At 33.7% G+C, this 14,823-nt stretch overlaps 1 protein-coding gene across 1 annotated transcript in view; it reads left to right on the top strand.

The window, feature by feature from the left end:
* Window positions 1-14,823, top strand: part of LOC150084411 (uncharacterized) — a 646,726-nt gene that overhangs the window by 435,178 nt on the left and 196,725 nt on the right. The gene's annotated exons all lie outside the window — the stretch shown is intronic.

Here is a 14,823-nt window from a genome sequence, read left to right as displayed (position 1 = left end):
CTTTCCAAATATTCCCATCCGATCGTTCCAAAAGTTTGTTCACTTCTTTCTTGAATTTATTTCAGCTGTCATCTTCTACAACAACAAATGGAGGTTTTTGCCAGCAATCAATCAGCTGCTGGCTAAAGGCAAATTTCACACATCTAATCAACAACTGTCTTTCCTCAGTTTCAGTTTATGCCCCCTCAGGTTTGTAATCTGAGGAAGAGGAAGAATCCCATCAGCATTGAGCCTGCTCAATCCATTCAGGGCCTTATACACCTCAATCAGATCAGATCACCTCACAGGTGCCTAGTCTTCCAACAGTTTACAGAACTTAAGCTTTCCTTCATAAGAGCAATTCTTTGTTCCCCTCATCTTGTTGTCCTTCTCTGTACTTGTTCTAGCAACTCTTCATCCTTCCTAAAATGAGCCTTACAGACCTGTATGCAGTACTCAAGGTGTGGTCTGACCATTGCCTTATACAAAGCTATAATAACCTCCTTATCCCTGCTAGCAGAATTCCTGTATATCATTGATAAGACCCCATGGCCTATGCTGGCAGCCTATCTGTGCTCTCAGAAAACTTCATATCTGACTGCACAATTACCCCCATGTCTCTTTCATTCTCCGCTACCCTGAGTGTAACACCACCCAGTTGGTACATTTCTCTGGGGTTACTGCAACCCATATGCAGTACTTTGCATTTGTCAATGTTAAACTTCAGTTGCCACTTCTCAGCCCATCTGCCGAACTTTCCAGATCCTGTTTCAGCAGCATGCTGTCTTTAGTGTCATTAAAAACCTTGCCAACCTTTGTATCATCTGCAAACTTTGACATTAAGCTTGATATACCTTCATCAGTATCATTGCTAGATTTTGTACATCTATCAATGATACTGATGAAGGTATATCAAGCTTAATGTCAACGAGCCCAACACCGAATGCTGTGGAACACCACTAATAACATTAGTCCACGAAGAGCAGTGATTACCACTCTCTGTCTTCTCCCACTCAACCATCCTTTTTTTTCCATTGTAGAATTGCCCTTAATGCCATACTGCTCCAATTTATATAGTTATCTTCCCTGTGCAACAGTATAGAAAAGCTTTCCTGAAATCCAGGTGATATCAAAATAATTTTTTGTATCCAGTTCCTTTGTGACTACATCATAGTATTCAGTCAAATTGGTCAGATAAGACTTCCTCTTAACAAACCCATGCTTTGTCTGAATTATTACTGCAGTCTTGTCTAGAGGATCCTGCAATGCTTCTTTAATCAGTGACTCCATTATTATCCCTGGAACAGAATTCAAACTAACAGGTCTGTAATTACTCGTGTCACCCTTTAATCCCCCTTTATGAATTGGAGATACATTTGCACATGTCCAATCCGTGGGAGACTTCCCTTGAGTCCAAGGATGCTCTTATAATTATGCCTAAGGGTTTGCTTACTTCCTTTGCCACCTTCTTTAATATAACTGGATAGATCCCATCCACCCCAGGTGCCTTTCTTATGTTTAGCTTCAACAATTTCTCCTCCACTTTGCTCTCAGTTATTATAGAATCATTTAATTCCCGGTTAGAGTTTATTAAACATCTGGTCATCTCCTCCTTGAATAACTCCTTATGTGTGAATGTAGATGCAAAATACTCATTTAGTTTGGCAGCTATCTGAGAACGATCACCTATATTCAAATCATTGATATCAAGTGGACCGATCTAATTCATCCCCTTCCTTTTAAAGTTTATATAAGTAAAGAAATCTTTGCTGTTTTTCTTTGCAGCTTTTGCCAAAGATTTCTCATACTCTGCCTTCGCTTGCCTAACTTCCATTGTGAATTGATTACAGACTAGCTTATATCTTACCATAGGCTTCTGTGTTGCCTGAAAATTTATATGAATTCCATGCATTTTGCTTCTCTGCCAACAGTCTCATTAGTTCATCTGACATCCATTCAGGCCTAAACCTAGAACAGTATTGCTTAGTTGGAACAAAAAGCCTAGTAGCTTCCAAGATTACTTTCCTGAATGCTTCCCATTTAGAATTTGCTGTTGGTAACATCTTCAGTTGGTCCCACTGTATAAAACCTAAAAAAATCTCTGAGACCATTGTAGTCATCTTTACGAAAGCAAAAACCCTTCCCTTTACCCTTGATGGTACTTACATCTTTAAGTAAATCCCACATCAGTACTCTGTGATCACTGCGACTTAGTGGTTCCTTTATCTGTAAATTTTTAATGCATGAATAATCACTGCTGATAATCAGATCAAGAGTGTTACTCCCTCTGGTCACCTCTCTAACGTACTGCTGTGGAAAACATTCATTCAAGAAATCCACAAAAGCCTTGTCAGTGTGCGAGTGACCAATCCACAAGTTCCAGTCAATATCTGGGAAGTTAAAATCCACCATTATAAGACACTCTGATTTACTGGCCCACTCTTTCTCTGTATAATTGTTTATTGTACTCATCAGAATCATTAGGCCTATAACAAACTCCTACTCTTATTTTTGCTTTCTCAGTGCTGATGTCACACCAAGCTGCCTCAACATTGCACTGTCCATCTATGTCACTTCCTTAGATTTTGTGTTTCTTAACTAACAGCATAACCCCTTCTCCCATCCTATCCTTTCTGTACACATCGTACTCTCCAAATTCGAATTCTGCATTCCTTTTATCTGTGTGACACCACATTTCTGATATCTGCCTTTGATGTCTTGACCAGCACTTCAAATTCATCAAATTTATTTACTATACTCCTAGCATTGTTATACATGCAAATGTATATGTACCTCTTCTTACTCTTCTTAGATTTTGTGTTTCTTAACTAACAGCATAACCTCTTCTCCCATCCTATCCTTTCTGTACACATCGTACTCTCCAAATTCGAATTCTGCATTCCTTTTATCTGTGTGACACCACATTTCTGATATCTGCCTTTGATGTCTTGGCCAGCACTTCAAATTCATCAAATTTATTTACTATACTCCTAGCATTGTTATACATGCAAATGTATATGTACCTCTTCTTACTCTTAGTTGCTCTAACACAGCCCATGTATTTACTTGTTTCATGACTTCCAGCAGTTCCTGAAATTCCCAGCAACTTACTTTCCAGTCTTTTTGCACTGCATCAAAGCAGTGCAAGAATCACTTCTGCCTCTGCCAGTGGCTACTGTTAATCTATTCATCTGTGAATCCCCCCCCCCAAGCTAGCAGTTTTCTGGTCCACCTAACATTGCCTTGATAGCATTAGCAAATATTCTTGCACCCTTTCTATTTAAGTGTATCCCATCCCTGTAGAAGCAATCTCTCCTGTTAACAAGCACAGACCACACTAAGAAAAATTCTACCCGATTAGCCTTGCACAATCTCTCCAGGGCCGAATTGATCGACAAGGCTCTCATTATATACACCCTCCTATTGTGTCTGGGCAAGATTGCAGACACTTTCAAATTTAACCCTAACGCGCGACTGTTTTTCAAGATTGACCTGTATTTGTTAAGTAAATCTGAAAAAATCTCCTACACTTAATGCCATTAGTGCCAACATGTACAACGAAATTGCTTTAGATTCCTGGAAAAGAAAACCATTATAATGAGATCCAAGAAACTGATTAGAAAAGGGTTACTTTTATAAAATTTCAATAGCAATTGCCAGTTATATGCGGCCATGTGATGTGTTATTGTTTTTTTTTTTAATCTTCCATGACATCACGGTTTCACGATTTTTGGTTGTTTGTATAGTTCTTGTTCAAATTATATTAGAGACATAAGATATTCTTAGAGGCCTTGCCATCTATAGCTCTTGTTAGTCGATCTCAGGGAAAGGAAGTAGGATTTTCTCCACAGGGTAGAGTACTATTCTTTTATAGACATAATAAAACCACGTGAAGTGTCATGCAATAATCTGGAACATTCAAATTAGTCAGCTGGGAAAGAAATGCTTCCTGCCACAAAAAAACAGGGGGGAAAAAAACAACAGTTGCAGTTTCTCCTGTGAAGCTCAAAATTAATTTTGAAGGAAAATTTACTTCCATTTCTTAAAAAGGTTAACTGGTTCCTTCAAAAACATACATTGGTGGACAATGTATGTTTGGACAATGTAAAAACTGCATCACTTGTGAATCACATTGTCAAATTTTATAAATAACTTGAATTAGAAACAAACGTATAATTCTAAACTTAGTAGCAGTTAGTTTATCATGCTAACATTATTGTGAAATAAAAGTAGAACAAATGTGGTGGGCCTGTACCTGATGGGTGTACTCCTGCTATAACTCTGGGGAAAGATAAATAAAAATTCAAGAATATACCAAGTAAGAATTCGTTTCTGTTTACCACCTGCTGGCAAAAAATTGTAAGTTTTTATCTTCAACCAGTAATTAATGTGAGCTTGTTATTTTTGGTTAAATCTAGTAGGTATATCAACTGAAGTTGTGGTAGCAGGTGCATTTGTGTAAAAAGTTCACAATTCGTTTTTTGTAAAAATGCCTAGAAATACTTTAAAATTGTACACTTTATAATTCCAGCTGTTATTTTAACTGTATAATTAGATGTGGTCTCAAAAAATCGAAAAAATGACAACCATCTTAATTGGCTTAAAAGTGGGCATCAAACATATTGTATACTGTTTAACATTTAAAAAAAGGACAAGCATAAGCAATTTCAGATAGAGAAAATTATTTAATTTTCACTATTTTAATGTTATTTTAATTTTTTTTAATAGAGACAGCAGCTGTGCTGAAAAGTTGTGAGAGTGGGCATGTTGGTATATGTATACATCAGCAATGGAAGATCACACTTTCTTTTTTTTTTAACAAGCCGTACTTTTTGTGTTTTAACACTATGAGTGAATGATGTAGGTTAAAAATCAAAATCATAATGAAGGTTACCAAAATTCACATAGTTAACATTTCAGTACATTTATTTATTTATTATTATTTTTGTTGCGAGAACATGTACTAACATTTACCTGATTTATGTAGGATCACAGTGAGGTCAAATGTCGCAATTTTAACATTTGTTAATTTATCCATAAAGATTAAAACATTAGCAAATCATTTGGTACCTCTTTAATAGTTGTGATAAAATTGTTGATGGGAAGGATTACTAGTTGATGTTCTTAAGCTGTTTAAACACAATTATAGTGAAAGTTTTTCGCCGTCAGCACTGAAGACCCAAATCCTTATCCATCTCTCAAAATAATTATTTTTCACATTTTTTATCCTGGTCTTTGTTTTATAGGAGAGTGGTTCATTATGTATACTACAATGTAACTTTAAATTTATTATCTATGTTAAGCATATCTGCCCTTATATGCATTTTCTTTATATATAATCCAATACTTTAATATTGCTGTACTGCTAAATCTAAATTAAGCTTAGATTATTCCATAGAATGTGTCATACAACTGTTCTAGATTGAGATTCTATTCTTTCAGTATTTATCAAGTTTATAACTGGAGAGAGAGGGAGTGATTTTTTTTTTTTTAAACCATTCTTAAAAAAAAAATAGAACTAAATAAAATTATTGTAATTTTTTGCTTATAAGAAAAAGTGGAGATCTTTATATAATTTTTAGAGGATTTGTCTTTAGCTGGCATTTAGTTTTATTAGACTTTTTAGTTTGGCTTTTGCATCAATTAAAGATTCACAGTATGGCAATAGAGATGAATAATTATCATTTAATTATCATGATGAAAGAAAGCAAGCTTATAGAGAATCAGCCAAAAAAAAAAAAAAAAAATCTCATTTCACCCATCCATTTGCTTCAAAAGTTTGTCTAGTTGTTCCTTGAATTTCTTTAAGCTATCAACTTCCACAATGACAGATGGAAGTTTGTCCCAGCAATCAACCACCTGCTGGCCAAAGGCAAATTTCCGAACATCTGTTCTACAATTGCCCTTCCTCAATTTTAATTCATGCGCCATCAGCATTGAGCCTGCTGAACCCATTCAAGGCCTTAAACACCTCAATCAGATCACCTCATAGGTGCCTAGTCTCCAGATGCTGCAATTTGCAGAATTTAAGCCTTTTTTGGTAAGAGCACCCCTTTGTTCCCCTCCATATTATTGCCTTTCTCTGTACTCATTCTTGCAATTCTACATCCTTCCTGAAATGGGGCCTCCAGACCTGTACTCAGTATCCAATGCATGGTCCGATCATTGCCTTATACAAAGGAATAATCACCTTCTTCTCCCTACTAACAAAATTCCTGTATAACTTTGACAAGACCCTATGTCATGCTCTGGCAGCCTGTCTGCACTGCTCAGAAAACTTCATATCTGACTGCACAATTACTCCCAGGTCTTTTTCATTTTCTACCACCCTAAGTGTAGTACCACACATTTGATACGTTTCTCTGCGGTTACTTCTACCCATATGCAGTACTTTGCATTTGTCAAATTGGCACATTATAGTCCTAGTTGCTGATGCACTATTAAAACCCAAACAAACAAGCATTTGTCAATGTTAAACTTCAGTTGCCACTTCTCAGCCCATCTGCCCAACTTTTCTAGATCCTGTTGCAGTAGCACACTGCCATTACTGTCATTAACAATCCTGCCAACCTTTGTACCATCTACAAACTTGGACATTAAGCCTGATAAACCTTCATCAATATCATTGATAAATATACAAAACAACAGTGGGCCCAACACTGATCCCAGGGGGAACATCACTAATAACATTAGTCCACAAAGAGCAGTGTCCCTTGATTACTATTGGACTCTTAATGTCTTAACAAGTTGGTGAAATTTTTTGTTACTGGTTGTAATTTTATTTTATTTTATAAATTTTCACAATCTTTGAATGCACTAGCTGCATAAGAGAAAATATATTTCATTAGTGAGCATTAATGAAAAGATATATCAGCAAGTTTATGTGTCTTTTCATTAATGCTTTCCAAAATATTTTTTAAAAATCAATGTAGTGCAAATGTAAAATATATATTTATAATTCATTCTGGCACCCTTTGCTTATGTTTTTTATTTTATATACTTTGAGATGTACATATATTTTTTTATAGTTGATCTTATTTTGATGTACAGTAAACTCTTTAAATCTAGCAACCTTGGAAATTGAGATCCACTGCAAGCTTTTAGATAGCTATACTTAGTTGAGGAGATTTAGAGGAACATGTTTCAATAAATATTAAGCACAAAAACAATTCAATATAATTAAATCTGTAAACTTTTATAGTGACTATTTTGTCCTTTCATCTGTTTTTGTGGTTGGCAGGATTTAAATTGCATGAATGATGCAATGGCTCTAATTCTCACAGCAGAGCAAACTTGCATTCTAAAACTGTCTTCGTATACCAACAACAGTTCATATTGAATAACTTTTCAACATTTTGCCTGCATGTTGTCTCTATAGATAACCTTATATCTAATGAGGGACCAGTGAAAACAGTCTCCTGAAACAGTCTGTCATTGCAGTTTCATTTTTTAAACCAAATGGCTGGTTAACCTTTTGGAGAAGTGACCTGTTTGAAAGTAGTAGTACAGTACCAGGGCAACTCATTGCAAAGGCAAGTTTGCTACTTTGAGAATTATTACCTTGGCAATGCCAAGGTAATAATTCTAAATAAAAAATAAGGAAAGAAGGATATTATATGTATGAATAATTCGGCTTAATAAAAAATCAGTACAGCAGAATTACAAGCAAATTAAATAAAATTTTGACTAGTGCCATTCTTGTAAAAACCAAATCACATGAAATATCAACAGAAGGTGGGAACAACCAGTGACAACAACTTGATCATCGTTGGGAAGAATAAATAAATACATTCATTAAAAAAGAATGAATTGTTGTGCTTCCTATTTTGTCTGAAGGCCACAAGGCAACCATGGTGGCTGATAGAATTGCACCATTTCTGTGCAGCACCACAATTGACAAATGAACTAATTGCCTGGACAATGCAAAAGATTTGAGTGACAATTGCTCTTATGCTGTAAAAAATTAAGAACAGAACAGCTAAATGTACTCTACCATACCGCAGAAGAAACCAACTTAAATAAGAATGTTAAAAAGGGAAAAAAAAAAATACTATTGATGCTACCTATGTTAGCATCTACAGTATTTATTTGTTGAGCATCACAATTCTACTGAGCCATCACATTTGGTGCTGAGAAACCAGGAGTTTACTAAAAATTCCTGGGAATACTTATACAGGTAACCCCCGTATAACACAGTAGTTGGGTTCCTATAAAATTTTGTGTTGTGCGAAACCGTGTTATACTGGACTAAGAAAAAGTACAAAAAGGGGGTTACATTCCAAAAGCTAATGAAAATACACTATTTTGTTAATAAAATGTTAACAAAACTAACAAAAATACACTATTATAGATTTCATGTATCTTCTGCTCTCTTTAAAAAATCAGTAATTTGGTTTTGTTTGCTTTTGCCTGATAAATCTTTGTAAATTTCATCGTATGGAACTAGGCATTTTTGAAGCTCCCTTTTGAACTCTGAGTTCCTTTCATTCAAGAATCTGCTTTCAAAAAATAAGATTCTAATTGCTCAGCTAACTTTACGCCTTCCCGTATATTTTTTAGTTTAAAATTAGGAAGTTTAGAATTTTCATCTGTGCTGTCATCTTCTGAATTGATTTGGTTTTACCTCCAGTGCCATTTCCACCAAATCCACTTCGCCAGCCTCTTTTTCTACCAGTTATTCTTGAACATCTTCAGTAATCATATCTCTGTTTATTTTTTAGGAGCATCGGCGACTAAGGCCATATCATTCTGCATATATTGTCTATAAATTGCATGTGTCCTGAGGCCGATTTTCTGTTTTGATGGATGAAAAACCTGAGTTTCCGGGAGAAAAAACCATGCTATCCTCGCCTGAGTCCGACTAACTCAGCCATGTGAAAAATACCCATAAATTCCTCCCCCTGTCATCGATGAGATTCGAACTCAGGACTTTTTCCACCCAGTGTGGGGAGGAGGGCGATTCTATCAACTGTGCTACCCACTAGGGTTTCAATAGTCATATCATGAAAACCTTCTCCTCCTACTGACTTAGCAAGTTCTACTATCACACCAATTCTGTTTTCTGCCGGTTCGACCATATTTCTTGAATGAACTGACTCTAGCCATACATTTAACGTTGACTGTTTTACTTCTTTGAGCGATAAAGCTATGATTCTGATACAGTCCACAATTGAGAAATGTTTCCATGCCTCCATTACTTCAATAGATTCGGAATAACTTTTTTCCAAAATCCATTGTAATGATTTTCCGATGTAATGAGTTTTAAAGGTGGATATAATGTCTTGATCTAATGGCTGAATTAAAGAAGTTGTATTAATCTAGTACAACTGTGGTGGTAGATACATAACTTCAATGTTTGGATGACTTAAATCTTTTGGATGGTCTGGTGTGCTATCCAATAGTAATAAAACTTTGAAGTCTAGATTTTTCCGCAAGTTCAATAGCACAGAACATAACACGGGGATTTCCCAACAAAATAAAATAGAGGAATTTCTCAAAAAAAATTTTTTTTTTGACTAGCAAGTCAACAGCGTGGATTCAAAAAGAGTGAAAATGTTGAAACATTACATTCAACATAATAGCAGGGTTTTCCCCACACAAAAGCTCAAAAATACCGTTATGCGAGGATTTCCAAAATTCTCTAACTGAAAATGGTACTTATATAACATGGTACTTACATAACACGGTTTTGCTCTGTTAGAGCAAAACAATGTTATATAAGTACCATGTTGTGCAAGGATTTCCGCAATTTATCACTTGTGTTAGAGCAAAACTGTGTTGTAGAAGTACCGTGTTATACGGGGATTGTCTGTAATTTAATTTTCTGAGATGCGGATCACAGATAAACTGCTTTCTTGAAATGGCGCAAAAGCTCATAAATACCCTGTTATGCTAAGTTTGCCGAAATTCTCTAACCATGTTAGAGCAAAACTGTGTTATATAAGTACTGTGTTGTGCAAAGATTGCTGCAATTTATCAATTGTGCTAGAGCGAAACCATGTTGTTGAAGTACCGTGTTATACGGAGGTTGCCTGTATTTTAATTCTCTGAGATGTGGATCACAGATAAACTGCTTTCTTGAAATGTTTTTGTGATTCTTTATTTTTACATTATTTGCTATTGGTTGGTGCAAATAATAACCAGTATTTAATATTTGTAAGATTTTAGTATAATTTGTCTCAGTTATTCAATCATTGTGTATTACATTATCAAACCCTTATTTACAGTGCATTACATTACATTACATTATTTACATAAACCTAGGAATAGATGTAATAATTAGAAACAGAAGGGAATTAGATGTTTGGAGATGTTTCAATAAAGGGAAATATGATAAAGACAAAGCTATATGTAAAAATGTTTATAATTTAATTAGCTCTGAAGGATCATTAAGAAGTGGTTTGCATGGACATTTATGGCTGGCTTACCATTGAAAAGAAACATAAAAATTGTGAAAACTTCCTATATAATTCAAATCAAAAATTAAGTTATCAATCAAAACCTTTAGTTTTAAAATATATGTCAGATAATTTGATTGCCAGAGATTATTTTGGTCTTATTGCTTTAGATGGCATATCCATCAGGAAATAATGAGACGTAATTTTATAATAGAATCTGTTACTGCCAGAGGATATAATTCACAGTGTGAAAGTGAGTTAATCTCATTGATTCATCAGTATAAGAATATTGTAGCAACTCAAAATACTGAAATAAGTAAAAGGAAAATTCAAGAAAATTAAATGCTTAATTTCACATTGAATGCATGGACATACATATTTAATAAATGTGATTGCAATATTAATTTGTATTACATGGATGGAGGGTATGAAAACCTAGGATTGGTTAGTATTAAAAAATAAAAAAATAAAAAATTAATTCTAGCGGACTCAGCAGTAGCATTTGTATAAGAAAAGCTTGAAGAATTTGATTTTTCAAGCGATATTTTGGCGGCAACCTAGATGGGATTACCATAGTGGCAAAGGTTGGAACTTAGAGAGTTAGCCACTTACATTATAACCAGGGGTGGCTCGTTGGTAGGCACTGTGGAACTGCAGCACCCCCAGATTTTAAATCTAAATATACAGTTAACGGAGTTATATGAAATTTCGTGAAGAACAATGCAACCCAATAATGAATATTTTTATTAACAGGTCCTGCATATAGTATACTCATCCTCTATTTCCAATAATCATTTCAATAATAAATGAATAAAAACATGAAATCGTTTTCAACTTTGAAGCTTAATCATAGGCGGAACAATGTGCTACACAGTTTCACATTTTGGTCCCAGTGGTTCAGTGAATGCCTAGTTGGCAGGTTGCCAATATGCATTTTTTAGAGGTGAAAAAATGAGGCAAAGGAATTGTGGAGTGAGCAGTGCTGATTTGAACAGTGTACCAAAATTGAATGAAAAAGTTATTAATCTATTTTCAACAAATAAAAACCAAATAATGGATTTTATTTTTAAATAAAATTTCAAGATTACCCAAGTGTGTTAATAGTAAGTGTCCAGTTAATATTTTGTAGTATTTTTAACTTGCTTATTATTATTACTATCTATGTCTACATAGATAGTAATAATAATAAGCAAGTTAAAACTTTTAACCAAGGCAATTTAATGTAACTTTAAGAAGCAGCACCTCCTTAGATCAGTCACAAGCTGCCACTGATTATAACTACAGATATTGAGACAGAAAAAAAAAAATGTGATGGGTGTAGTGAATATTACGATGAAGGTGGAATATTCTGAATCTGATGATATTTCTGATAATAATTTCGGGACACTGGAGAACTTAAAAACTTTCCAATATCAACATCAAGTTCAGATTTCAAAAATGCAGTTGAGTAGCTTGAAAGTTGATCAGACTATTTAAAAAATCACCAGTAAAAATTAATTTTATAAAATTATGTAATTTACATAATTAAAAAAGGGAAATCTGATTTCCAAATATGAGACTAAATGGAATAATTGGAAACAATGTTTAACAGGTTTTAAAAATAAAATGTTGTACAGTTTGAGAAAATAGCACTACAATGCATTCTTCTGCTTTACTGTCATGACTGTCTGAGCACACTTTTGTCCCTCTAATGACAGTGAAAGAGTATTTGAGTAGTAGGCTCTTTAGAAATGATTACATTTATTCATGAGTTAACATTAAGTAACTAATATTGGTTTTAATCAATAACATCACCCAGTATGTGAATTAGTTATTCATTTATAACTCAAGGGCACTGTTGTGACTGGTTTTGGAACTGTTTGGGCCACATCTCATAATTAGGCTACATGTTTGCTTGATGAGTGACCCAAATAGGTCTGAAACTGTCAGAACAGTGCCTTCAAGTTTTTAATGAATAATGGATTCCCCTACTTGGCGATTTTATTTGATTAAAAACAATATTAGTTACGTTAGGGCAACTTGTGGATAAACATAGTTGTTTCTAAATAGCTAAGCCCAAGCTCTGTCACTGGAGGGGAAAATTGTCCTCTGACAACTATGACAGAAAAACATAATGCCGTATAGTGTTGTTTTCAGGGTTACAGTGTGTAATTAAGGCTGAGTGTGAGCTGATACATTTTTAAAATATTGTATCCCTAAAAGGTTCATTGAAACATGGAGATGTCCAGTTACTTTTAATGATTAATATATATATATATATATATATATATATATATATATATATATATACTATCATTGAATTATATTAGCATTAATTAAATTATAATAAAGTGAATAAATAAATAAATAATTAGGCGTTCATTAGAGGCAGCGACATGCAATTCCTCCATATGAAGCTGAAATACATCCAATATTTTAAATAAAATAAAATAAAATAAAATAAAACATTTTATTTTATTTAAAATATTGGATATATATATATATATATATATATATATACCAAATGTATGAATGATTAATTCAGAATTATAATTTTATAATGTTCCTGATAAGTAATACTTTAAGTTCATAATAAAATGAAACTCCACTACTCTGACAACACTGTTTCAATTGGTGTCTTTTCAGAAAGCTGGCAGGAATATTTCTGAAAAGGCTCTAGGAAACAGATCTTGTCAAAGCAGAGGTATGGTTTGATTGTATATATGCTTTTTATTGTATATGTGGTAAAAAAGAACTATTCTAGGTACTTTGAATAGCAAATTGTAAGAAAATTTGCAGAATAATTATGTTGTGCTGGAATAATGACAGTTTAAACCTGCTAGGAAGAATAAATATAGTTAAGTTTAGTAAATTTTGGTGTTCCGTACCCTACAGACTTTTGACTGCAGTAAATGTAAACCTGGCAAGGTTTACACTTATTGCAGTAAGTGTAAGAAGCCAAGGTAACTGTTACCACCATGGGTGCAAGATAGTAGGAGTTATTGGTTTGGGGGGCATCATTTTTTATAGTTTGGAGAAAGTAGTTTAAGGTACGGTGATCCAAGTAAATGCAGCATGTCATAATCTATTGTAGGTATGGTGACTATACATCCTTTATTATAAAGGATAGTCCTTTATTTCAGGAAGCTGTTCTTTAGATAAACACCCTATGACACCCTAAGGGAGAGATAAACACCCTAAGACTCAGTCTTAGGGTGTTTATCTCTCCCTCCTACTGTTTTAAAATAGGAAAACGAGTTCCCGATTTTAAAACAGCAGCAGAGGGGGATAAACACTCTAACTAACACTAACCATAGTGGGTTAGGCGTGTCAGTCACTACCGTCTTTCTTTTCTTCTCGCCGCCATTTTGGAAGGGAACCCTGTTCTTAAAGTTTTACCAAAATTTATTCGTACTTTTACATCTACACAATTAGAATTGAAAAATTTAAGGAAATATGTGATGATATACATGTTCAGTTATAAAAAACTACTAAGTTACAGCAAAACTAGATGGATGGTTGATTCTTCTATCAGCTTTAGAAAGGATTTTGTAACTTTTTAAGCTGCTAAAATTGCATTTTTTGGAACAAGAACGACGTCCCACAGTTCTCAAAAACATTTTTAAAGATCCATTAGCTGAATCACGGTTATTTTTCGTTCACAGTCAAGCTTCAACTTTTCATAAACATATTCTAAAAATTGAATTTCAAAATTTTTCTATGTGTGAAACTTTTGTCAGTTTAAATGAATTGAAATTAAAGTTGAGTGAACGAAAAAATCAAGAATTTTTACCAATGAATATTAAGAAAATCACTTCAGAATTAGAAGAAAAACAAAACAACATTGATGTAAAATTATTTAAGGGATCAGTTTGATCATTTCACCAAACCTGCATTGACTATTTGAATCAGTGGGACAATGCCTTCTTAGAAATGGAAGTATTTTAATGGATCATTTTGTGAAATTCCATTGTGGACAAAGGTTGAAGAGAGCATTTCTTTTATTTCAAATAAAAGAAAACTGAATATCGACATAGTTATTCAAAGAAGTTTGTTGTGTTAAAAATTATGTTACTAAGAAAACATAAGAAAAAACTCGAAGAGTGGCAACAAAATGAGGAAATGACGTGCCATCATAAATGGGTTGAAATATTTAGATATTTTGTTGATAAACAAATATCTTTTAAAAATTAGAATTTTGCCTTTGTCTCCCTGGATCAAATGCTAGTTAGAGAATATTTTCAGTAATAAACAATATGTGGACCAGTGAAAAAATACAACTAAACGTTGAAACAGTGAAAGCATGCATTTATACTAAATGCAGTTTTAATGTGAGTTGTATGCAGTGTTATAAATTGTTAAAAGATGAGCATGATATTTTAAAAAAAGTATATTCATGTGAAAAATATGAAAATTGAGTTGTCTTTTTAAAATAAATTTGCGTATATTATTTGATGTTAGATATTTT

The sequence above is a fragment of the Mastigoproctus giganteus genome, chromosome 6, assembly GCF_048544385.1.
Source record: "Mastigoproctus giganteus isolate SK-2022 chromosome 6, ASM4854438v1, whole genome shotgun sequence".
Lineage (NCBI taxonomy): Eukaryota > Metazoa > Arthropoda > Arachnida > Uropygi > Thelyphonidae > Mastigoproctus > Mastigoproctus giganteus.
Note: the sequence above shows the minus strand (reverse complement) of the source record. Positions and strands in the feature narration are given on the sequence as shown.